The sequence below is a fragment of the Sminthopsis crassicaudata genome, chromosome 3 (genome assembly GCF_048593235.1).
Source record: "Sminthopsis crassicaudata isolate SCR6 chromosome 3, ASM4859323v1, whole genome shotgun sequence".
Taxonomy (NCBI): domain Eukaryota; kingdom Metazoa; phylum Chordata; class Mammalia; order Dasyuromorphia; family Dasyuridae; genus Sminthopsis; species Sminthopsis crassicaudata.
Window position 1 is genome coordinate 345383593 of NC_133619.1, and position 27856 is coordinate 345411448.

Here is a 27856-nt window from a genome sequence, read left to right on the forward strand (position 1 = left end):
AAGTGGGATTAATATCAATAGAAGCTTAATAAGTGCTTATTGAATTGGAGTATGTAGTAGCCAGAGAGAGAGAGCATGTTCTGATGGAAGTCTGGTAAAAGAAGATCTGAATTCTTGTCCTAACTAGTAGTTTGATATTTGTATATGTAAGTCACTTACTCTTTTTGGAATGCAGGAAAAACTTTATACATTTATGGCTTTTAGGAAATGATCTCTGAAGCTTCTTCCAACATTTCATATATCATCACCAGCCAGTGTTCCACTAGGTAGAGTGATGGAGTTTGGAGTCAGGAAAACCTGATTTTCAATCCTGCCTCAAAAACTTATTAGCTGTGGGACCCTAGGGAAGTCACTTAATTTCTCTTTGCCTCAGTTTCCTCATTGGTAAAATGGAGAAAATAATAGCACCTTCTTCCCAGTGTTGCTGTGATAATAACAATAAATGAGGGAATAATTGTAAAATGGCTTGCTAATTTTAAAATTCTATACAAATTTAGATTTTGTTATTATTCCATACTCAGATTCTTATATATATATATATATGTATATATATATATATACATATGTATATATATATACATATATATATGTATATATATATATATACATATCAGACATGATGTGACATGATGAGAATAGAGGAGGTATTCTCTGGCAGAAAGTTAAAGTGAAGATGAAAAATGCATTCTTCTCTGCTCCTTCCTTAGTGCACCTCCCCTGACTACCCGCCCCCCCCCCCCCCAGCAGATTACTAGCTTTTACCCTGGGCCTTTGTCCCACTGCACAAAGCATAAGGCCTGAGCTCCCACTCTATCTACCAGGGCCAAATTTTCTCCTCTCCCCACACCATCTCCCCCCATCCCAGCAGGGAAGGTGCCTCCTTTATCAGACACCAGCTGTGTCCTAAATGAGCTTGCCTGAGAAAGGATCTCTCTACGGAGGACAAGCTGACATTGTTGAGGTTTGTCTGAAGAGACAAGATAAGTCTAAATTCGTATCCTCGATATTTCCAGGGGAGAAATGTAAACAAAAACTGCCTGATCCTTGTGTCCAGGAACAGTGTCTTCTCTGGCCAGCCTGAGCCAGGGCACTTACAGAGCCACAGATATGGGACTTCCTTTGTCTGTGTGACTGTTTATGAATTAGAACTTTTGAGGAATAGAAAAGAATGAGTCTGATTGGATCTCAAGGTCAGTGTTATTGCATTCAGCCTTTGATATGAACCAGAAAAGCCAAAAAATGCCACAAGTTTTCCTTTCCCCCTTTTTTTCAGTGATAGCTATTATAGACTTTCCCCCATCCTCCCCCCACCCCCAACCTCCTCTTCTGCTACTCTCAAATCCGTCATTGCTTTCTGGTTGCCACACTTCCCCTAGGTCAAGGAGGGAAGTCTTTGATAATCCAGTTCATACTGAGGTATGAGAAACTGAATTAAGGATAAGTGATGTAGGATTTTTCTTTTAAAAGAGGAACATGTAAAGGACAATGCTTAACACAAAGGAATTACTCATAAACAGTAAAATTGCAGGTACCAGAGGCCCAAGACATTTATGGCACTTGTCAAATCATACCAAGTAGGCCTAGTTGCAATAAGGCTAGATCTGTATTAAACAGTAAAGGAAAAAAACAAACAAACCCCACCAAAATATATCTTATTATCTGAATAGTGACCAGGTCAGATAATGGAATGAATGTAGGATCTGGAGTCAGGACGACTGTGGTACAAATCCAGCTTCATACTTCCTGGATATGTGACCCTGGCAAGTCATTTAACCTCTGTCTGCCTCAATTTCTTTATTTGTACATGGAGATAATAATAGCACCTACTTCCTAGAGTTATTGTGAGGAAAAATAATATAATACTTGTAAAGTTCTTTGCATAACTTAAAGTGCTATGTAAACACTACTACTTAGTGATATTGGTTCTAGTAATAGTACCAGTACTACCAGTAGGATTAAATGACACCAGAGTTAAAATATGGCAGAATGTGTAGTATAATCCAAACTCACAAAAATGAGGTATGGTCCAGATAATTTTCTACCTCAATCACTACAAAATTGACTATATGTTGACTCAATGTGCTACTTCCTAGAACTTGGAATTAGAGGTTCCAGAATCATTCCTCAGAGAAACTTTCAGTATAATCTTTTCTGAAGTCCACAAATGGGCGGTGTTTGTGTTCATACTCCTAGACTCCCATTCCAGTGTTCTTCCTCCTTTATGTTATCCATCATTGCTTCCTTCCTCCTATTAAACTCTTATAATTGTTATTGTTCAGTCATTTAGCCATGTCCAATTCTTTATGACCCTATGGACATTTGTCCATGGGGTTTCTTGGCAAAGATAATGGAATGGTATACCCATTCCTTCTCAAATGATTACCTTTTTGTCAGTAATCCAAGAGACAAATTAGATGTCATACAGTTAGAGAAGTGACCAAGGCTGCATTTGAACTCAGGTTTTCTTGACTCTAAGCCCAGTGCTCTCTATCCACTGGGCCACGTACAAGTTCCTATGATATATACATAAAATTATAAACAACTAAAGCTAAAGTATTGTTAGCCTTGGACTTTGCCATTGTGGTTTCAATATATTACAGGTTAGCTTAAGAAATTAAATGGGAATTTTGGGGGAGTTCTGTGGAAGCTGAAGATAACATGCAAAAACCAGCAGATGACAGAACTTAGGATAAAAAATACTTAACCCAAATTTTACAATAAGGTACTGTAAATACCCCATAAAACAAAAAAGAAAAACTATTTAGACTTCTCCTCTGGCATGAAGGGAAGGCCAAAAATTTTTATGCAGATTTTCTAGATTATAAGGATGCTATACCCCTAATCCCCATAATGTGGAAGGGATAACTGTACCTAGTTTCCTTTAAAACTCAGCTCCAGCACAGCTTTTATATGAAATCTTTCCTAGTCTCTATAGCTGCTAGTACCCTTTCTCCCCAAATCACTTTATGCTCATTTTGTATACATTCTTTGTGCACTTAATATGTGTACATGTTGTATCTATCCTTCATTAAAATATAAACCTCTTGAGGGGAAAGGCAGTTTTACTTTTGACTTCATTTATCCAGTTTTAGCACAGGTCTGGTACATAGCAGGTGCTTAGTAGTTGCTTGTTGAATGTTGAATGACATGAAAGATTGATAAGAAACAGTCATTTATTTTAATAAAGCTATAGCAAAGAGTTGAGACATCTCAAAAGATAATTATAATACATAATATTATAAGAAAATTCAGTGGAAAGTTGCAAAACAAAGGGAAATGCTAATGTGGGTCTTTTGCAAATGTAGCAGTGGTGGTGTGGGATGGGATAATGAGCAGGGATATTTAACTATTCCTATTTGTCCTCTTCACCATACAACTGACTCATTGACTAGATAGGTTTCCCATGTAAATGGTTCTTCTCTACTCTGTATCAAAATTCTTTAATTATTTTTTTAAAGCTCTGAGTCCCAGTCCAAGCAGCACCCCTGAAAAATACCTCAAGGTTAGCTCTATAATTCCCTCTTCTCTAGGGTGCTTTGACCACTACCATTCCCTTACCTTACTTTCAATATGTACACACAGATTAGTAAAGAATTATGACCAAAACTGTTTACAAAAACAAAATAAACATTTAAAATAGAAGCTTACATGAGAATTGAAGGGGAAAAGAATGACACATGGTTGCTAGCTTGGGTTCTATGGTCAGAGATGGGTACTGCATATAATGTCCAGAGGGAGAGTGACTTTAGAGAGAAAAGCATTCACTTCTGTACTACTGTGTACAATGTCACAGATCTGTCCTTCAGAGAACTGTTCAACCTATCTGGAAGTAGGGAGTATTACATGCAAGTTATAAAAAGCTATGTTGGTTTTCAAGCTTCTCTACTGGTTTTATGGACCCACTGAATTGACTTTTAAAGCTCATCCAAAGGATTGTTTCATCATTCTTCACCCCATGCTAACTTGGCATTCTGATTCACTGAACAAAACTTATTTGTACAGAAATTTTTATGATTAGTTTAATGATTATTTATTGGCTTTCTTTTTTTTTTTTTTTAAATAAGATCTATGAAAGATAAATTTCCTTACTCAAGTTTAAACTTCTTTTTTTTTGTTTGACTTGTCAAAATTATTCATATGAAACTATTTTAAAATCACTCTTTTGATTAGAGGAGGGAAAACTGGCAGATTAAAAGTTAAAAGCCTCTGTATGAGTGAAAGGGTGCAGACGATCAAACTATAAACAACACTTGTTAAATATTTACTATATACTGTACTGGGTGCTAGGGAGTCAAAGACAAAACATAGTACTAATTCTCAAGTTGCTCATAATTTACAAGAGAACACAACAAACAAAAATATGAATAAATATAGGAGGATGAAAAAGAGAAGCCTGACATCCAGGGATATCATGAAAGGTTTTCCAGAGGAAATGGCACTGCAGCTGAGACTTAAAGGAAGCTAAGGATTTTAAAAGGTGGAGGTGAAGAGAAAAAGCATTGCAGAAACTGTGGACAGTCAGTGGTCCTCAAACTTTTTGAATAGGGGGCCAGTTCACTGTCCCTCAGACTGTTGGAGGGCCGGACTGTAGTAAAAACAAAAGCTCACACTATGTTTCTGCCCCTCAGCCCATTTGCCATAACCTGGCAGTCCCCATAAACGTCCTCAGGAGGCCATATGTGGCCTGTGGGCTGTAGTTTGAGAACCCCTACAGTCTATTTTGTGTATAAATGTAGAAGACATGAAAGAATGAACCATGCAATAAGTCTAGGCTTATTAAGGAGTCAAAGTAGAGAGTTTTAAATGCTGAGGTAGGAAATTTATGTTTTATTCTAGAGGCTATGAGGAATTACTGAAAATTTTTCAGTAAGAGAGTAATCTGGTCAAATTTGTGCTTCAGAAATATTATTTTGTGACTATTTTGAAGCTTTATTGGAAGAGGAAGTAATGAGAAGCATGGATTTTATATATTAGGAGGGAAGGAGATGATTATGAGAGATGTTGTGGATGTAGGGTAGCTAAAACTTGGCAAATGTTTGATGATGGTGTGAAGAAGAATTAAGTGACAGGTTTAACTGAGGTCAAACTAAGTAAGTAGAAGAATGGTGGAGAAAAAAGGAGAGGAGAGGAAAAGATCATTTAAAAATTTTCAATTTATTCATTTTGGCATTTTTAAAAGAGTACCTCTTTTCACTCACATTTCCCTCCTGCTCCTCCCCACCAATGGAGAAAACAGAATATCAATTATAAATGTAAAGTCATGCAAACCATCTTTCCCTATTAGCCATGTTGACAAAACAAAAACAATAAAAATCAAAGAACCAATGAAGTGAAAAAAATTGCATATTTCAATTTGCACTCTGTTCATCAGTTCTCTCTCTGGAAGTGGATAGTATTTTTCATCCTGTTTTGGAATTGTCTTGGATCACTGCCTTGATCAGAATAGCAAAATTTTTCATGGTGAATCATCATTACAATGTTGCTATTACTGAATACAATGTTCTCTCCAATTCTGCTCATTTCACTTTGCACCAATTCATATAAATCTTCCCTTTTTTTGAAACCATAGTGCTCATCAATTCTTATATCACAATTAGATTCCATCACAATCATATGTCACAATTTGTTCGCTCATTTCTTAATTGATGAGCATTCCCCCAATTTTCAATTTTTGCTTCCACAAAAAGAGCTTTTGTAAATATGTACATGCAGGTTCTTCCTCTCCACCTCTTTTAAAAAAATCTCTTTGGTCTACAGACCTAGTAGAAGTGTTTCTGGGTTAAAGGGTATGCACAGGTTTATAACCTTTTGGGCAAAATTTTAAATTGTTGTCTAGAATTGTTGTCCAATCCATAATTCTAACAACAGGGTATCAATATACCTGTTTTTGACATTCTCTCCATGTTAGCTAAGAGGAAAAAGTTTTGAGAAATACTCACAACTAATGATTAGGGCATGAATAATATGAAAATCTCCAATTTAGTGAAGGTCTGTTTATATGGGGACAGAATACACTAATCTTCTACAAAAGAAAAAGAAAAAAAATGAAGGGAAGGGAAGGGAGAAGAAAAAGAGCAAGTAAAGTAATCTGAAATGAACTCATACTGATCTTGGTTTCAAAGAAAGCTGGGACCTTTCAGCTGAGATGTAGGGGACTATGGGTATGGAATGTTTCTTATACTATCAGATATGGTAACTCCTAACATTTTGCTTAATTGTTATTCTTAGTTATAAGAGAAGGCTCATTGTCAAAGGAATATATCTAGAAATGGTATAAAACCAAAAGCAATCACTATTTTTAAAAATTGCATTTAACAAATGAATACCTGGATGGATGAATGAATGTTTCATACAATGTCCCTTGCCCTTTCAAATTCCCTATTGAACAAAGACAGACCCTTTCAAGGGCATTAGACTAGCTGAACATCAAGACTGTATATATGCTATTGGGCAAGTTGGTTAACTTCTCTGAAGTCTAGCCAGTCAGTTCCCTGTTTTTATTCTTCAGTTTTTTCAGTCATTACTTTTCTTTGTGACTCCATTTGGAGTTTTCTTGGCAAAGTTATTGGAATGTTTTGCCATTTTCTTCTCTGACTCATTTTAAAAATGAGAAAACTGAGGTAAACAGGGTTAAATGACTTGTGCAGGGTCACATATAAGTATCTGAGATCAGATCTGAACTGAGGAAGATGAGTCTTCATTCCTAGTAGATAGTGCCATCTAGCTTTCCCTAACTCTCAAGCACCCAGAAAATTAATTTAGCCCCAATTCCCCCTTCCATGAGCCCTGTCACTTATCCAGGTTCAGCTGTGTGGCATACCATTGTTCAGCAGTAGGAAGGAGAGCCTCAGCTGAGATCTGAATGAGAGAGATCATATTGATTATGCTGATGTGGCCTGGTTGCTTCATGTTCCAAACCAAAAAATGACCTTTCTCAGTAGTAGTTTTTTCTCTTTCGAATTTGTAACCTTATACCCTCTGAGTCATAATGTTAGACTAGATTCCAAAATACATTAGTAAGCCAATAAATTAGATAGGCTACCCTCGGCTCCAGTGTGAAATATCTAGATGGAACAAAGTGTAAGCAGATAGCATGGAGGCTCCTGCTTGGAATCTTCTGCTTGACCTCAGCTCTCCCATTGCCCCAGGACCCCAGGACAGCACAGACTCACGAAGGCATTAGTCCTGACTTGACTCATGTCAGGGTCTTCAGATGTGGTATTTGTCTGGGTGTGCTTAGCCCATCCCCCAGATGCTTTTTGCCTAGGCTTAGGACAGATGGCTTTCTCAGCATCTTAAAACACTCAGTCAATCAATTAGCATTTTTGGAATAGCTGTGGACATTTATAAAAAGAATTTAGACTGGTTAATCTTGAACTTCCTCCCATCTCTAAATCCTGTTGTTTCTATATGTGTCCTAATCCATCCATCTCTTTAGCAAATCAAATTAACTAGCAATTTGGTTTTTGTGTGAGGCAGTTAGGGTTAAGTGATTTACCCAGTCATGTCTATATGTGATCATAGAATCACACAGCAATTAAGTGCTAAATGTTTGAGCTCGGATTTGAATTCAAGTGCTCCTGACTTCAGAGCCAGGGCTCTATCTACTTCATCATCTAGTTGTCCCTTAACTAGCATTTATTAAGTGGCTACTATTTGCTCAGTATCTCATGATGAATTGAATCTTCAGTGATAAATTCTATGATTACTGGCATCAGATATCTCCACTAGGCTGAGAGCTGATGTTTGGATGGGAAAATCTGATACTGTCTTGGGGTCAGAAATTAGCTTTATACATATACAGAATGGACAACCAGTCTTGAACTATGAAGTTTTAGAAGACTTGGGGAGACTTCTCTTCCTATAAAATCTCCTGGGTTTCATTATTATTCATATTTGCCATAATAGCACCTTCTCTGTAAGTTAAAGCATCACTCTCTGTTAAAATTTGTTGGGAAGAGAAATATTTATTAATCATATATACCTTAATGTAAGGAGTTTATCAGATTATTTCCTTCAGTTGATTTTTAAGGGCTATGGAAAAGAGAATAAGGGTGCTGGGAACTCTAAAGGGCTGAAAATGGAACACTGTAAATGTGGGGGGATAACTATAGAAAGAGAAGGCTAGAGCTTATCAAAGACAAACTTTGCATTCTTCTTGGATTCTCAGAACAATTCATAAGAAATTTGTCATCCAAACTCCACTCGAACTTATTTATGTTTCCAGCCTATACCACCTCTTAAGGTAACCAGTTCCATATAATATATGCCCCTTTACCTCCCATACTGTGTGAAGCAAGGCTTCCTGTTATTTGTCCTAAACTTACCTCTGAAGCTCCAAAGGGGCTAGTATTCTGGGAAGAAGCCAAGATGGGATGGGGTAAGTAATGTGCCAGGCTCCAAGTGACACACAGAACCAGCAGGAGATCTTAGACTGCAGACCACCTCGACATCCCCCAGCTCACAGACCACACTCTGTTCAAGGCAGCCAAGTGATACTCTGACAGCTGAAAACAATAGAGCAACTTTCCTTCAGAGCAGGCTCAGATAAACCAAATCCATGTGCCCTTCAGGGGCCACCTCATGTTTCTCCATGGCTGCTCTTTTAGGAATTGAAAGAAAAACACACATTTGGTAGGGCAGAAAGAAAAGGCAAGAATGAGCATTGATAGGGGATTTTCTATAGAGAGCATGTCCTTTGACCTCTGCAAATCTGAAGGAACACAGTAGACTCTCAATAAAAATAACCAAATGACTAAAGATAAATCAGTGAAAATAGGATCTGGGTATATCATGTAGGATTCCTGATAGAAGTAAAAAGAATCCAAAAATGTTTTGTGATGTCTATGTGTAGATGAAAGAACTACAGCAGCTAGGAATCAGGAGTCTCATCCCAAGTGCCTTATTAACAATGTCTTCACTTGGAGTCTGGATGACTTCGTGACAAGAGTGTTATAGACTAGAAAACCTCTTAAGCCTCTTCATTTCTGAGTTTCTGTATTTCTTCAAATGAATGTGTCTGCCTGGTCACTCTTTGGACTCCTATACTTAGTTACTCTTTTCATACAGCAGAAAGTTAGGTCCAAACTTGATTAAAAATTGAATTCAGGATCCCACTAAGAAATGGATTTTCAGTTCCACTTGTTCAGTGATAAAAAGAGACATCTACACCCAGAGAGAGGACTATGGGAATTGAGTGTGGATCACAACATAGCATTCTCACTCTCTCTGTTGTTGTTTGCTTGCATTTTGTTTTCTTTCTCAGTTCTTTTCTTCCTTCTTTATCTGATTTTCTTATGCAGCAAGATAACTGTATAAATATGTATATATATATTGGATTTAACATATATTTTAACATATTTAACATGTATTGGACTACCTGCCATCTGGGGGAGAGGGTAGGGAGGAGGGGAAAATTTGGAATAGAAGGGTTTTGCAAAGGTCAATGTTGAAAAATTACCTATGCTTATGTTTTATAAATAAAAAAGCTTTAATAAAATTTTTTTAAAAGGACTGGGCTCTTCAGACTGAAAAGCATACGGTAGTCTAATTTGCTCTTTTAAATCTCAAGAGTTGAATTTTGGAATAAACTACTTCCCTATAGCTTCTTCAGTCTCTATGTGGTTTTTTTCTCATGTGCAAAATAGGGATGAATATCATATCTACTTTACCGGGATTGTTGGGAACATCAAGTGAGAGAGTTCAGAGAGAAGTCCTTTCAGAGTTCTTCCAAGTATAGACTTCTGGTAGTGTGGAAGCCTTATGATCTTAAGTTTCCTTTTCTGCAAAATGAAGACAACAATATTTGCACAACCGATCTCACAGAGTTGTTGTGAAGATCACATGAGATTTATGTAAATTACTTGGCAAAATGTAAAGCAATATATAAAGTGAACAAGTCATATTCATAATTGATTTCTGACTCATGGACAGTAGTAGAAAGGGTGCAAACTAGGAGTTAAAAGACTTGCCACTAATTTATTGTGAGATTATGGCAACATCATAAAATTTGAGAGAAAATTTAAATCACTGCCCCTTTCTATTCATAATAAGAAATTGTGACTAGAGACTGATTAAAGATTGAAGAACTGTAATATGGTGGCAGAGTTGGCTCTAGAACCCAGTTCAGTGTGCTTAATGACTCAGGTTCCTCTTCAGTAAAATGGGAATAATACATGCTCTACATAGTGTTGTCTACCTCACAAATTTTGTGAAGGCCAATGAAGCACATTGAAGAGTATAAAATGGAAAGTCAGAGAACCTAAATTACAACACTGTTTTTTTCCACTTAAAGCATTTTATAAAGAAAGTACCAATGTTACAGAAAGAAGATATGAATTCAAATTCTGGCAGCTTACTATCTCAATGGGTAAATCATTTAACTTCCCTGTTCCCATTTACTCCTCCATTAAGTAAAAAGATTTGATTAAATGGGCTCTGACATTGTCCACAATCCCATCTCTGTGAGTTTTGCAGAGCCATAACCTCTTTAGATTTCACTTTTCTCATATATCAAAGGAGAGAGTTGAGGTAGCTTATCTCTAAGGTCCTTTGTAGCTCTGAAGCTATGATTCTAACACTGGCATGAGATAATGACAGCTGCCATTGATATAGTGCTTCAGACTTTACAAAATACTTTATATTCAGTATTTCATTTGATCTTCATAACTCATAAAGGCAGGTATGAAAAGATAGGTACAAAATTGGAGAGAAAGAAAAAAATAGCTAAATCTAGCTTAGGAGCTCCTATTATAGTGATAAATACTCTCTGCACCATGGAGAACATCATTCATTCTAATGTATAATTGGATTGATGGTATAATGGTAAAAAATAAGAGTTATTGATTCACCAAATGAAATAGAGGGGAAGGAAGAGCATATAGAAATAATCACCAACACTGAGAGCCTAATTTTATCTCCATCTTTCTGTTTGCCATTCAGAGACACAATCAGGTCTGTGGATTGAGTAGGCAGTTACCTATAGAAAAATTCCAAGATTCTGAAAAAGTTTGTCTGCCTGAAAATATTTCATTGTGTTGTCCTGAACACAGTATCTGAACTTCCACCATTCACTCTTTTTTCAGAAGGTACTTGCCCAAAGTCATCAAGTTAAATAAGAAGAATTGGGATTCGAATTTGGACCGCTGACTTCAGATTTAGTATTTTCCTCATTGTGCTGTATTGCCTCTTCTAGGCCCCAGTAAGGACCCAGGATGCACTTGCATAGTGCAGCATAGCCTAGCATGGGGAAGGCTTGCCCTGTTTTCATTTGGCAAATTCTGAAGATGTGTTCCATTTGGTCCTGCACTTATTTGTTCAGTATGCAGTGCAAATTTTTCTGTCTAGAGACAAGGAATCTGGTACAGCTTTGCCTGGATCAATGTCCAACCTCTTTCAAGTTCTGGAGAAAGTTACTCTCCTCTAAAGTTCAGACCTGCCAGACTCAATAACTCTACAAAAATGTTCAGATGGAAATTGCTCCAAGCAATCCTAGCAGAAAGCCAGCACCTCACCCCTCGTTTAAAGTTATGATCCTTATCATAATTAATTCAATAAAGAAGTAATGTACTTCAACCTAGGCAGAGAGAATAATTTTCTATCCTGACTGGTATAAACTTTCAACTAGGGACATTTAAACTCTGGACCTGATCTCTCACTGCAAGTAATAAATTGCAGACCCTGGCTGGCCCAGCATAACTGAAAGTTTAAACTGTTGGAAATAGGTTGCTTTGTAGGAGATGAACATTTAGACTCGGGTGGGCAGTTACAATAAATAGTGGTGTCTTGTTTATAAACCCTGGACTTTCAGCCTTTCTAATAACATAGACTGGAGCTTCTGCATGATGAAAAATAGCCCATATATTTGATCCTCATAGGTGAACAACATACCTCACGCCTTGGATTTAAAACCAATTTCCTTCTGTAATTGAAAGGTAGGATTAACCTCATTTCTAAATGGACTAATGTGTTCTCAAATGGATATATTTATTTGAAGAAGTCAAGCCAGTTTTTGTTCCTCAAGATCTGTACACCATTGCCCCTCCTGCTGATTTTTCTTATTGGCTTTTGCTGGTTAAAGTTTATTATGAATTTGTTTTTTATATATTTGGATTTCACACTGTTTTTGTTGTGTCCTACAAGTCAGTTTTATTTATAGAAATTACTAAAACTTTCAAAAGGAAACATCCTTTAAATCTTATTATAGGGCTTGAAAAAGTTGTTCTAATTAAAACAACTTTCAAATAACATTTTATAGGAAAAGAAGAATCCTACCTGCATTACTCTCTAAAAATAATTTAGTCATTGAGATGCAATTCAAAATGATTGAATTTGAGAGCAATCTAGAAATACACTTCAAGATTGTTCTTTGATCCCTCCTGTTTAAAATTTGGGCTAACTACTTTTTGGAACTGATAAGCAGCATGCATTCCAAAAATTGAGTTTGCCTTTCCTTTAAATTTTAGCTAGATCTTTAAAAAAATCAAATCATCTCATGTGCATTCCATCCCACCACATTAAGCTCTTGTGGCGATGAACTGTGACGTGATTTACTGTAGCATTAACAATTCCAAATCATGCAACCTGATTTCCAAAGCAAATACTCAATTCCGGTTAATTGATTGCAAATATTCATGGATGTTAACTATCAAAACATATTTATAATCTACACAATAGACTGGATCCACTTTGTACCATATAAAATGTAAAGGATTTTTTGGGAAAGGTAGCACAGAAGTTCTAATAGCTAGCTAGCTCCAAATGATTTGTGAGAGAAAGAAAGAGAAAGAGAAAAGAGAGAGAGAGAGAGAGAGAGAGAGAGAGAGAGAGAGAGAGAGAGAGAGAGAGAGAGAGAGAGAGAGAGAAACAAGACACTAATTTAAAATAAATATTCTTACCTCACAACCCACCATTCAGCTAGATAATTTTCTGTGGAAAGTACAGACTCTGCACACTAACTGTTATACGGGCGTGATACACAGCATTTGACTCCTTAAATGAACCAATACCAGAAGCTTGGAGTGCATTGAAACTGACATTCTGTATTAGTGTATTTGACAAAGCCAAATATATTATATACCACTTATCCTGCTAGTAATCATTATTTTTTTTATAAAGACATTCAATATGTATATCTTTTTAAGCTTCACTTTAGAAAAAGAGTCAACACTTTTTGGAAGTAGCTTAATTCAGTTTCTGAAGAGCCCTCTTTAATCTTTTTTTTTTTCCTTCTTATTTGTCCTGACTTTAGTTGGCAGGTCTGGTTTGGCAAGAAGCTAGCTGGCTATGCTGGCTATTTTGCTTTAAGTAAGTCCCTTCTTTTAAAATCTTACACTTTCATTTTGGTAAATGACTTAAATAGATTTAGGACCCGGGTGTCCCTGCTTTCTTAATACTTCATCTACAGTTCTCCTTAAGGACATTTTCAAAAGTACCATTGTGGGTTTCCGTGGCATCCTTCTTCCCCCAGACCAACAGTGCTGGAATGACAAACAAGATCTTTGGGAGGGAGAAACTGAAAAAAAGTGAAAATACTTGGTTCTAGCACAAATAAAAGCACGTAAGGGAAACAATTGGCGTCAACAAAACTGGAGTTTGGTTGCTTTTACAACAGATGCATTTTAGCCAGAATGTTTGACCAACACTTGCAACCCTCCACCCCCACCCCCTTCGAGTTCCCCTTGGATTGATTAAATTGGCTCAAGATGACACCAATAATTGGCTCAAGATGCGGCTTCGACAGGCCCAATGATCCATATCTTTGCATTCCCTAAAATCAGTCCTTTCAGCTCTGTGTTAGATTTAGGATGGTTTACATTGGCTCAGTCACAAACATTTTAATAAAGTCCCAGAGAAACCTCAAACTGGTGACATCATTGTATGGTGTTAAAAAAAAAGAGCCCCATTTTTGTTGGAAAGTTGCTGGCCTTTTGAGTGTGAGCGAATGGTTTCTAGCCTATTCTGTCATTCTGTAATCATCCCCTGTAATTAGGACCATAATATTTAATGGGGCAGGGGGACAAAGAATATTAGCTAATAAGTAAAAAACAAATATGAGTATTTTGACATAAAGTAGCCAAGAAAATGATCAACAAAGGATTATAGACCCTGTCCCAAAGCTAAGGAGTTTAAATTTTGGACTCACTGCTTGTTGAATTCACTGTAAGGAAAAGCTTTGCTTGCCCTCTGAGGACAGAATGAAACCTCAGAGAGCACAGCAATGTTAGAGCCTTCTCAACTGTCCAAGGAACCTATGCAGATAGCGAGGAGCCATCATTCCAAGAACATTCCCAGGATTATATCCAGGGCAGCTGGTCTGGCATGCAGACCCAGGCAGTTTTAGTGTCTGGATGCTTCCATATAGGTATACATTACTTCCACTTCACTAGGGTGAGTTTGACCACTTTGACCAGGCAAATCACCCAATTTATAGGATGGAAGACTTCCAATGTGCTGCCAGTGGGGAAAAAATGTGAAATTTGAAGGTAGAGGATATGACTTGAATCTTGGCTCTCACATTTACTATCCATACAACTTGAAGCAAGTCATTTAACCTGTCTGGGTTTCAGTTTACTCATCTGTAAAATGAAAGATTTTGGACTAGAGGCTTACATCTATGGTGTACACAGCACGCTCAGTCTGGATTGTTTGGCAGCCTAACACCATGTTGCAGAAACTTGCATGAACAGTGAGGTAGCAGGGAAACGCATGGAACACACAGGAGTCAATTCCTGCACATCACTTGGGTTCAACCTTAATCTTGAATGTACTTCTAACTGCTTCCTTTCCATGGTCTCAAATTGGGGTGCTTTATCAACTCAATTCTATTTTTCAGTTATAATCCTGAAAGAAAAGACTTTGTAATTTATCATAATCCAGGCATTTTCACCATCTAAGAAGAAAGTCTACAGATTCCAATTTAAGAAGATAACATTTACTCCATTTCTGCTGGTACATGGTTACTCATTTGATCAGAGATGGGCTTTCCTTCCTCCTCCTTTCCCCCTTCCCCTCAGAAAAGAGTGCAATATTCAAAAAAAAAAAAAAAAAAACCACCCATGCCTAGCACCATGACTTGTACAAAATAGATGTGTTTTTGAAATGAGCAATTTTTAATTTATTGTTTTATTTTAAACAATAGGTTCATATGTTACACTGAAAAGAGGATAGGGGATCCCTTAGTTAAGGGAAAAAGAGTAAAAATATATGTATATGCATGCAAAATGTATATAAATCTATATATGTATTTGTGTTTCATGTGTATATACACATTTATACTTCTATATGTCAAATGATTATAAAATACTTAACATAGTGCCTGGCTTATAATAGGTACTTAATAAATGTTTATGGAATTGTTAAAACCTAGATTTAGAAATGGAAGGAAACTTAGAAGTCATCTAGTCCAACTCTCATTTTACAGATGCAGAATTGAAGCTAGTAGTATTAAAGTGATTTTTTCCCCCAAGGTCGCACGCCCATCTATGGCTGAGCCAAGAATCAAACACAGGTTCTCTTAGTCCAAATTCAGAATTTCAACATCTTCCTCCTTCTCCTCATCTTCCTCCTCCTTCTTTTTCTTTCTTTTCTTCTTCTTTTTCTTTCTTCTTCTTCCTCTCCCACTCCTTCTCCTCCTTCTCCTTCTCCCACTCCTTCTCCTCCTTCTCCTCCTCCTCTTCCTCCTCTTCCTTCTTCTCCTCCTCCTCTTTCTTCTTTTTCTTCTCCTTTCTTCTTCTTCTTCTTCTTCTTCTTCTTCTTCTTCTTCTTCTTCTTCTTCTTCTTCTTCTTCTTCTTCTTCTTCTTCTTCTTCTTCTTCTTCTTCTTCTTCTTCTTCTTCCTCCTCCTCCTCCTCCTCTTCCTCCTCTTCCTTCTTCTCCTCCTCTTTCTTCTTCTTCTTCTTCTTCTTCTTCTTCTTCTTCTTCTTCTTCTTCTTCTTCTCTTTCTTCTTCTTCTTCTTCTTCTTCTTCTTCTTCTTCTTCTTCTTCTTCTTCTTCTTCTTCTTCTTCTTCTTCTCCTCCTCCTCTTTCTTCTTCTTCTTCTTCTTCTTCTTCTTCTTCTTCTTCTTCTTCTTCTTCTTCTTCTTCTTCTTCTTCTTCTTCTTCTTCTTCTTCTTCTTCTTCTTCCTCCTCCTCCTCCTCCTCCTCCTCCTCCTCCTCCTCCTCCTCTTTCATCTCTCCCAAATATTTCTTTTTCTTATTATTTTTCTTCATATAGTAGATATATGTCTAGCCTCAGAGTTATGAAGAGCTGGATTCAAGTCCTGCCCCTAACACAAATTGGCTGTGTGATCTTGGACAAATAATTTAACCTCTAGCAATTTTTCTAATGCCATAAGGTGCAAAGATTATGCTCATTTATATTGGAAGAGAAAGTTCCTCACCATGGATTCTTTATCCCATTGAAAGTGTAGGTCTAATGAATGAACGAAAGAATGAATGAATATATTTATTTGTGCATGTGTGCACGAATGTGTATTTATATATGTGTGTAGATAGATAAAATGATGAGATTAGATTAGATCATCTCTAAAGCCCTTTTTGGTTAAAGCAATCTTTGATTCTTGCCTGTTATAGCAATGAAAATATAATATTGCTCTTATTCTTTAACATTAAGGTAACTGCAAACATATTTTTTGAAGGAAAAAAAAGATACTTTTCAGGCTTTAGTCTATAATAACTTTAAAAACACTAATACACTGTCTTGATTCCATACAAATGTTCTCTTCCTTCAAAGAGACAAAAAGGCATGTCCTGCCAGATCTGATTGTTCAGACACAGTGGATCTGATCCCCTTGTCACTAAAGCTACTAATCAAATTTCCATCCAATATGCTCATGCAGGATTTCCTGATCAAACACTTAAATCTGCCCCTCTGCACCCCTATTAGCTAACATGTTTTATATATAGAGGGGTCATCAAAAGTGTAATTCCCTTAAAGAAACCTAATCCTATGTTCTTGTCAACTCTGAGATAGCTAATAATGCTCTCTATCCAAAGTTTTCTCAACATCAATAGCATCATAGATATTAACACCTTATTTTAAATCTATCTCACAGCAAATGCTTAAAACAAAGGTGGTCTATAGGTATGATGACAGCCGGTAAAGAAGGTTAGAAGTCCATTGGAAATTAACATGCTTTCTGAGAAAATGTATTGTTTTAATTTGATGCTATAAATATGAAAAGAATAGATTGTGTAGTCCCCAAATGGGAGGAGATTTTTTTCCTCATTACTAGAATGTTGTATTAGTCTTCCTAATATAAAAGTAAACACTGACTACAGAAAGGAGAATAATCCTAGATGGACATCTACCTAATCACAATAACACCTCAAAGAAAAGAATGAATGTCTTTGAAAACCAAAAAATACTAAACAAAATTTATCATTAAAGTTGTAAGTATAATAAAAGTATTAGTTATAATGTTAGAATATTAACATTCATATTAGTAATACAATGATTAAATGCAGTACTTTTGTATAGGCATTTTCTAAACAAACTATATGCTTAAGATATATCAGCATATTATAATGTTTTCTATATTTTTGACATTTCTGTTCAGACATCTTATCAGAATGACTTTGGGGAAATTGACATTTTTTTCTCCAGCTGTTATTTCACAAAGGTGCTTCTCATATTTGAAACTAGTTTTTGGTTTCTGTGTCTAAGATATAATAAAGTGTAAATGTGTTTCAGGTTTTCTTTGCTACCTTAAAAAAATCTTTATTAACAGGTTGAAACTGGCTTTGCGTTAAAAAGTATGTTTCTCTATCTATGTACCTATAGACACATATACTCGCTCAGACTCTCCAGCTATGCCATTTGGAGGTTTGTGGTTTGAATGAGTAATGGTCACAGTCAGTCTAGGACAAGTAGGTCAGGAAATTTAACCTGACTCCTCTAACCCTTGTCTCGATATGTAAGATTTACGAAGTCCAGCTTTGTCAGGACTCAAGGATTTTCGGCATCTGAATGGCAAAACTGATTTAAACTCTTGTCTATTTTAGCTTAACATTTGCCCTGGACTCCAACCAGCCTTCACTCACTCTTATGTCTCCATGACTCAGAGGGAAGGTGGGTAGTGGTGATGATAGTAAGAATGATTACCAATAATTCAGCAGCATAGATTTTTCATTCAAAAAGGGGCCCTCTATTAAGAGCTATTTGCCTGTATGAAAAAGACAAAGGAAATATGTTCCTTGTGTCGTGTACAATAAGCAAGCCTCCAAATAAGCCTAAACAGACTGATAGGGGAAAATTGTCCTATTTCATTGAAGGAAAAAGAAAATATAATTCAGCAAAAAATTAAATGTTCCAAACCAAAAGTCTTTTGGAGTTTATATTATGGCCCTTGTAAACTATTTGGTTGTTGGGTCAAATTAGAAAGGAATGAAGCAAGGATAAGATTAAAAAGGAAAATCTTGACCTTGAGAAAGTAAAAATAAGCCAAAAAGATACTTATCCTTTCTCCAGAATACCCATGGAAACTCTGGAATAGATAATATATGATAAGACTCAATGTTTCCCTGAGTTACCTTTGGTTTAGAATCATAGAATAGAACTTAATAACTTTTCTTATGTTATAGACCCCTTTGTCAGGCAGTCTAGAGAAGCCTATGTATTCTTTCTCAAAATAATGTTTTTAAAAGCATAAAATAAAATACACAGTTTTACAAAGAAAACCAATTATATAAAAATAAAGCTATCAAAATATTTTTGGAAATCACTTAACAGAGCGTGGTTAAGAACTCCTGATCATAGATGACTGCTTAGGACTTCAGTGGAATGCTTGGAGCAGAGGTCATTGATCTCTTTAAACTGTCTGTTAAAGCCTATGTACTCTTCAGAACATGGTTCTTAAATTGAAGGAAATGCTACATTTCATCGAGAAGTCAATGAAAATAAAGATGTAGGTTTTTTTTTTTCCCATCCAAAGTCATAGCCCCCCTGAAATTTATCCACAGATCCTATGGAACCCAGATTAAGTACCCCTGACTTCAAGAATTAAGGGAACCCTATAATACCAATGAATATCAACTAATTACTAGTATGAAATCAGACTTTTCTTCCTGAGATTCAGAAGTAAAATCAGACTTCTGTATTCTTTCAAATTATAATAGACATTATAGGTATGTATTTGGCAATTTTTATATTATCCAGATAACTTTCGATCTTTTTTTAGTTATATAAATCTCTGTCTGTCTCTCCCTATCACACACACCCCATACCCTATCTCTAATTGACTTCTTTTCTATTACCTCTTTCAGAATAATCAAGGTAACAGTAGGATAACTTATATTGTGTCTATTCTCTAAGATAATATTCTTTGAAGTGGTTTGGGCTGGTAATGGAACATTGAATTTTCTCTAGCAAATGGGAAGGAATAAGAAACATCTGATCAGTTTCTTATTTGGATCAACTGACCATTCTGATGGCTAAAACAAAAACAAGGACTGTACCATTTTTTGGATTTTAAAATAATTTTGAAAAAAACTCAGTATAAATTTCATACCAGCAGATTTATATCTAGTACATCAAGTGGAGGCTATTTCTCCAAGTATTTATTCTCATGACTAGATTGATCTTATTGCCCAATATAGGTGAATTATACAAAATAGCTGTATAAAAAACATGTACATTATGTTTTATGACAGGCTTCCTTCTTTTACTAACATGTTTGCATTGCTTTTCATCTCTTTTTACTAAGATTCATTTATTGGTCTGAAAGGTTTTCAGCAAAAATCATTGAATTATGTGATTTCTGATCTTTACCTTTGGGGTATTTTTATTTAAATCAGTCCATTTTTTTTAAAAAAAGAAGTCATTAGACTTCCAATTGGTAATTTGAGCATAAATGAGAGATTTAAAATGAAAACAGCAATGAATTATGCAAACACATCTGATATTGCATCATGCTCCTAAATCTTCTTTAAATTAGCCATATGTCAAAAGGCTACATAGAAAGACCTTTTTCCCTTTCTCAGTCAGATAAAGAAAAAACGTTGGAGTAATATCACTTTACCCTAAAATTCAAAAGATCATTTGGTTTTATTCCAAGGAGATTTAAAAAAAAATAAAACTCTAACTGTACAAATATATTACTTGAACCAGTGTCTCCCATAACCATTGCCAGATACACCATTCTCTACTGCCTAAATCAGAAATATAGATGTGTGGTTTGTATCTTAGATGCTTTGCTTCATCACTCCAGCAATTGGACATGTGAGATATTGCTTTGATAGAAAAAAATTATTTTGAAGAAGGTGGGTCTAATGCTCCTGGAGCCGTGACATGCAAAAGTATGTGATTCCACATTTATAAAAAAATGACATGGAGAAATATTTAAAGAAATGACTGAATCAGAATCTCCTCTTGTTGGTATAATAAGATTTGTCCAGAATCTCTGTCTGAATTCCTGGCTCACTCTATAGCACAACAAAAGAAGGGCAGTGGGACTTATGGAAATTCACAATTCAGAAGTCACCTTGGTCTTTGTTTCCTCCTACTATATGTGGTCAATGGTAAATGGTAAGTCATTCTACCAAGGACCAAGTGTTCTAAGTTTAGTGTAATGCTGGGATTGAAATAGAAGAAACAAAACAAAAAAAAACAACGTTTCTTTTTGGAAAAGTTTTATGAAATAGCTTGAGGAAAAGTAAATTAACTAGGGGCTATAACCAGTGTAGAGAGCCTGAACTCTGGAGAAGTATATTTGAAACAAGGTGTAAACTCAATGGAATTGATGAGGTAATGGTTCTCTACTTCACATATATACTTAGTAATTAGTATGGTGATGTAATGGTTCTCTAGTTCACACATATGCAGTATACTGTAATGATGTAATTATAATAGGATATTAAAACTGGGGATAAAGTCAGACTTAGGGGGAGACTGGTTGAGACTGGCAGACTCACAGACTGCTGGAGGAGACTGGGTCAGACTATGACAGACACAGACTATGGAAGAGACAATAAAGACTTTGGACTCCATTTTTGTCCATTCTCCTGGTGTCTATCCTGCTGAGACCAAGGCCCTTCTGGAGGACCTCCAGAAAGCTAGCCCGGACATTACAAACCAGGGGCTATGTCTATGTGCAAACTTGTTTTGTATTACTCTGCTTATTAGTGTAGGGAAGACATTATCCTAAGGAATCACATCTCTCACAAACTTGTGTACAACTCATGAAATGACTATGTCCACTACAGACTCTGGTTGAATAAGAATTTTTACATCATACTTTGTGAGAAATTGGTTGTTCTTAACCAGTTCCCTTGTAAACGAAACGGATCATGGGAAGACCAGAGTGTTCTAAAAGAGAGAGAAAAGAAAAATGAAAAGAAAGTCTCTATGCAGCTGCATCTAACTCCTAACATGAGGCGTTCTCTTTTCTATGCTGGGAAGAAGCCATAGCTAAAGATATCCTAGTGACAGTTCTCATCCTAAGGAGACCTAGTTGCAAGACATCAATGCCTTTTTAAATCCAGCTGCTACAGCAGGCTTGTAGAGCAGCCTAGTGATTGCCAAGAAATTGGACTTACAAATTTATTTTTTTCTATTCTACTAGCTTACTATGCCAGGTGGATAAGCCAGCATAGAAAGGGGAGCCAAGAGAACTCACATCCTAAAATTTCTGGAAGCTTGGAAGATTGTAGTTTGGAAAATAGATGGTAAGACTATTCAGCACAAGATTCTTACCATTTATTATATATCTTGCATTCTAATTTAATAATGTCTTTTACCTTGCTATGATATCACCTGATTAATTCTGACTGGGGTAGGGGGGAAAGTTCAGAGGAAAAAAAACAAAGGCTCATGAGTGCCATTTTATCACCAAACAGCTTCTAGGAACCTAAATGCTTCTGTGGGAAACTATATTAGTTTGAATAATTATATTATTCAAATCCAGGATAAGGGAACAAGGAGAGACAGACAGAGACAGAGATTCTCATAATTAAAAACATTATACCAAGTGTAAATGCATTAAGCATTTTTGCCACCTAACTAGAAGTTATTTCTTTCAATAATTTTATACCATATATTCAGACATTTAGAATCATAGGGTTCCCTTCCTCCCTTCTTCTCTTCCTCCCTTCTTCTCTTCCTCCCTTCTTTCCTTCCTCCCTCCCTCCTTCTCTCTCTCTCTCTCTCTCTCTCTCTCTCTCTCTCTCTCTCTCTCTCTCTCTCTCTCTCTCTGTCTCTCTCCCCATCTTTCTGTCTCTGTCTGTCTCTATGTCTCTGTTTCTCTCTCTCTCTCTCTCTCTCTCTCTCTCTCTCTCTCTCTCTCTCTCTCTCTCTCTCTCCCCCGTCTTTCTGTCTCTGTCTGTCTCTATGTCTCTGTCTCTGTCTCTGTCTCTCTGTCTCTCTCTCTCTGTCTCTGTCTCTGTCTCTGTCTCTCTCTCTCTCTCTCTCTCTCTCTCTCTCTCTTTATGTCTCTGTCTCTTTCTGTCTCTCTTTGTCTGTCTGTCTTTCTGTCTCTGTCGGTCTCTGTATCTGTCTGTCTCTGTGTCTCTCTCTCTGTCTCTGTCTATCTGTCTCTCTCTGTCTGTCTGTCTCTCTCTCCCTCTTTCTCTCTCATGTTCCTGAGCTTAAACATCATCAAATACTCATAGCACTATAGTGATTGCTAATACAACAGCGTTATAGTGTGCAGTCATTTTAGTCATATCTTACTCTTTGTGACCTCATTTGGAGTTTTCTTGGTAAAAATACAGAAGTGGTTTTCCATTTCCCTCTTTAGGTTATTTTATAAATGAGGAAACTGAGGCAAACAGGATTACATGACTTGCTCATGATCATACAACTATGTGTCTAATTGAATTCGGGGTATCTAGATAACACAGTGGCTAGGGTTTTGGGCCTGAAATTAGAAAGATTTCTTGAGTTCAAATCTAGCTTAGAAATGTTCCTTTACCATCATTTGAAATGTGGCAAAGTAAATAAATGACTGTGCTTTAAGGTAATGATGTCAAACTCAAAAGGAAAGGGATACCTGCTAGCTGCATAGTAAACCATAAATTAACATTATGTTGTAATATATTTTTGTTAACATTTTCCAATTACATTTTAATCATGGAGTTTTACAGATGGCTTAAGGCCTGATCCCTCTGATTTAAGAAACAACAAGTATGATGAATATAAGGAAGCGTGAAAAGACCTACAAGAACTGATGCAAAGTGAAGTAAGCAGAACCAAGTAAACAATATACACAATGATCCTAATGATGTAATGGAAAGTATAGTCACAAAATAATCAAAAGTGAAAGCTGAATAATTATAAGACAAATATGGTTTCAAAAAAGAGATATGAAAAGACATCATCCCTTACTTCTGTCTGAAGATTGAAGGCTAATGAGTGTGGCTTGTGACATATATTTTGGTACTTTTTCAATGTACTGATTGACTTTACTAATTTTCTTCTTCTTTTTAAAGAAGAAATTATTATTCTCTCTGATAGAGGAGATGCAGAAATACTAGAAGAAATGTATGTGATATAGAATCCAAAGACATATGTACATACATACATATACATATATATGTATATTCACACACACATATATTGGTGGTACAATTGGGAATTAAGTGACTTGTCCAAGGTCACATAGATAATAAGTATCAAGTATCTGAGGCCAGATATGAACTCAGGTCCTCTTGACTACAGGACTGGTGCTCTATTTACTTAGCCACCTAGCTATTCCCCAAACCCAAAGATATTAATACAAATTTACTTTTACAGAATTTCAACATATAATTTTAAAAAATACTTCTTGGTTATAGGAACTACTGTCTCCCAGATGATACTCAGTATCTATGGGGGGAAAATATCTTATCCTATATTTCTCAGGTACTCATTCATAATCAAGTTTATGATCTCATGGATAATCCTAAGTACATTCTTTCATGATTTTTGTCAACTTAGGACTTGTTCCTAGATTGCTCTCACTGCCCACAAATAAATAAAAAGCCTGTAGGGTCCACAAAGATCTCTTATTTCCCTTGTTTCCAATGTCATGGGTAAATAAATTGGGGAATAGCTGAACAAAGTATATATATATATATATATATATATATATATATATATATATATATATATATATATATATATGATGAAATTATATATATATATATGATGAAATTCTATTGTGCCACAAGAAATAATGAAAAGAAACTTGGAAAACTTTGATCAACTGATACAAAGTGAAATGTGCAGAACTACGAGAACTATTTATATAATAGCAACATTATAAAAACAAATAACTTTGAAACATCTGAGTACTCTGATCAATGTAATAAGTGATTCCAGAGCACTAATGACAAAGCATATTGCCCACCTGACAAAAAGGTGAATAAGCTATCTTTTTAGACATAGTCAATACAGGAATTTGTTTTGCTTGACTCTGAATATTTGTTATGGGTTTTCCCTGCTCCCCTACACCCCATCCACTTTCCCTCCCATTCTCCCTGGGTAGTGGGAAATGGGAAGGAGAGAAAGTAGATTTTTTTCCATTGAAAAAAATTTAATTTAGTTTTTTTTTTTTTTTTTGAAAATCAAGACAAAGAATACCATATGATATCATAGGGAACCACAAAATTCAGACAAGTCAACAACTAGTCAACAAGCATCTATTAAGTATCTACTGTGTTTCAGACATTGTTCTAAGGTCAGAAAAATCAAATAAAGAAAAAAAGAGGCCCTGTTCTTGAGGATCTCACAACCTGATTGGAGGCAACATGCAAATATATGTAAATGAAATATGTATTCTTTGACTTTTATTATAATCACTGCATTAGGTACATTGGGAGACTTTAAAAAGTTCAGGGATCACTATAGATCACCACAGAAATTTCCTAAAGTCCAAATAATGGAGTTCTGGTGATAGAATTTCAGTCAAGATAAAGTGCAAAGAATTGAGTGAGGGAGGCACTTCTAGGTGAGGGGAGAAGAATCTTCCAAATGTTTCTCACATTACATCATACAGATAACCACCTACTAAGCCAAGATACAGAATGATACCTATGTTCTATGAGCCCTGAAGAGAAGCAGAATAATATGAAAGAATCTATGTTTTTTCTTCAACTCCTATTTTCAATTATACTAATCTCCACTCAATTCACTTTACTTTAGTCCAATCTATCTCAAATTCTTCTAAATGTACTTAAAAAGTTAGGTTTTCCAAAGGTGAAGGAATAGATAGTCCTCCTGTGGGACAATCTGACCTATAATTCACCCTACTTTCTGCAGAGACATAGTCCCCAACTGGAGCCAAAGCGAAGAAGTAGAAGAAGGCCTATCCTCTCTGTCCTTTGGAATACTTTTTTTTATTTAGCAGGACGGTTCCCACATAAGGTTGGGTGAAGTCGGGCCAAATATGAAATCACATCCATCGGGATGTGGGGCCCGCTTCAGGGTCCCTGAAGATAGTAGTTTAGGATACCATCTCCCAAAGCACAGGAGAGGGATCCGGATGCCAAGCACTCTCCCCATTGTTTACCATTGGTCTAATTGACTGAATTCTCACTAATCCTATTATGTTTCTAATTAATTTGGCCTGGTGATTTATTTGGTTATCCAGTACCTAATAAAGAAAACATATACTTACAAGCACAGGCCACTTAAGGGAATCTTCTATCTTCTGATTCACCCTCCACCAAAGAAACTGAGAGCGACAAGGGAAGGCAATGCCTTCTCCAGTGCCAAGCAAGCTAAGAAAGCCGTCCTCCCTGCCAAGAGCTGGACAGGAGACTGATAGTAAAGTTGATTTTTACCCTGACTCTGGTAAACTCTTAGTGGACTCAGAACATGTGAATGTGAGTAAAAGTGTGTGAGTGAAAGTCTGCATGTGCTAGGGAGTGTTTTGTGATCAAAGCTCAGCTTTAGTTTCCATTAGAATAAAGGCTAGATTTCAGTTGGCCAAATATTGCTCATTTTACTAAATATTGCAGTCCTGATTAAGTTACATCACTTCTCTGCTCAAGAACCTAGAATGGCTCCCCATTGGCTATTAGATCAAAATGAAACTTTTCATGTTGAAGGCCTCTCCCATCTGCTGTTCTAGTCTGTATCCATTTCTCTCTCCTTCCCCAAAATGAATCCTCTCTTCCAGATGAACTAGTCCTTTCTCTGTCATGTGCAGAATGCCTGCCTCATACCCAAAAGCCTAAAAGCCTAAAGTGGTCATATAGTTTTTGCTGGAAAATCTCGAATGAGAGGAAAACTTTCTGCCTCCCAAGCAGAAATTGGTTCCCAAGAACCAGTTCTTAGGGAGTTTTTTCTAGCATCAAACCTGAATTTTTCTTTATGTGGTTTCTATACATTGCTCTCAGTTCAGATCTTTGAGACCAAACCAATTCCTTTCCCTATAGGATAGCACTTGTGTATTATTAAAAAAAAAAACTGGAAATACTACATAAATATTCCCCTCCCCTTAAGGCATCTGGGCTAAATATCTCCTGATCCTTCTATGGTATTTTTTCTATGGCATGAATGCGAGACTTTTCATTTTCTTCATTCCTCTTGAAATCCTCACTAAAATATGACACCCAGAACTGAACTTGGTACTTCAGATTTGGTTTGATCACTTCAAATGACCCATTTTTATTCATAGAATCATAGGATAATGCTGGAAGAGATTTCAGGGATTATCTAGTTCAAACCCTCTCATTTTACAAATGGAAAAGCTGAAGCCCAGATAGGTTAATGACTTATTCAAGATCACATAGCTAGTAAATAGATGAGATTCAAGTCTGGCTCCAAATCCATCCCCACTACTATATCTTTGCTCATGCTGGGATCTGCTGCTGATAAGAAGATATACTGAGTCATATAAAGAGAGGCAATCTCTGTTTGTAAAGTTTTTAAGGTAATTTTAAGGTAATAGGAAGAGCCAAAAATATATAGGAAGAGGATAGTTAAGGAAGGGTGATTAAGTTGGGGAATCACAGGGATGATGAGTGGAGTTATAGGATATATCTGTTCTAGATTCAGTGAAAGTATCAATATGATTCCAGTATTGGTTTTGCCACTAGTTCTGTAGCCTTGAAGAGCTCAATTTCTCTTTCTCAGCCTCATATACTTATTTGTAAAATGAGGAGGTTGGACCATATCCATGTTTCTAATTCACTAATTTCTAATTTCTGTGAAACAGGAAAATATGTAATTCTAATTCCACACTTCATGGCACTTTGTTCTTTGTGATCTTACTGTGGTGTTTGTTTTTTTGTTTGTTTGTTTTGTTTTGTTTTGTTTTTTTTAGCAGCTCAGGAAAAAGGAGGAGAAAGAAGATTCAGTTAAGTTTATATGTTTTAAGAAATAAGGAACTTTGGTCATAAAAGTTTTATAGAATAGTAAAAATTTGCCCCAAGTCCATGCCAGTTTTTGAAATAGTAGATGGAAAACACTGGAAAGGATAATCTCTAGGTTCCCTTTAAGTTCTATAATTAGTAACTTTTGTGATTATGTGCAGCTAAGTGAAATAATGGATGGACCTGAAATTAGGAAGACCTTCAGTTCAAATCTGATTCCAAACATTTGCTAGCTATATGATCTTAGAGAAGTCATTTCAATTGTTGAGTCAAATAATATATAGAAAGCACTTTGCAAACATGAAATTGTTATGTAAATGCCAGCTATTATTATATTATATTAATTTATATTATATCACATATCATATCATATTATATATTACTACTATCCTGCTACTACTTACTACCATCCCCATTGCTACTACTATTACTACTACTATTACAACTATAATCATTATTACTACCACTACTACTATCACTAGCACTGCTGCTGCTCCTCCTCCTTCTCCTCTTCCTCCTCCTATCATTACGACTACTACTATTACTACTGCTACTTCTATTGC

General features: G+C 36.1%; 1 long non-coding RNA gene across 1 annotated transcript in view; it reads right to left on the reverse strand.

Annotated features, from left to right (window-relative positions):
• Positions 1–27856, reverse strand: part of LOC141559549 (uncharacterized) — a 201659-nt gene that overhangs the window by 70561 nt on the left and 103242 nt on the right. The window contains exons 2-3 of the long non-coding RNA XR_012487476.1: positions 9672–9782; positions 8328–8507 (exon numbers count right to left, since the gene is read on the reverse strand). This is a non-coding gene — a long non-coding RNA (uncharacterized LOC141559549). The remainder of the gene's footprint in view (positions 1–8327; positions 8508–9671; positions 9783–27856) is intronic.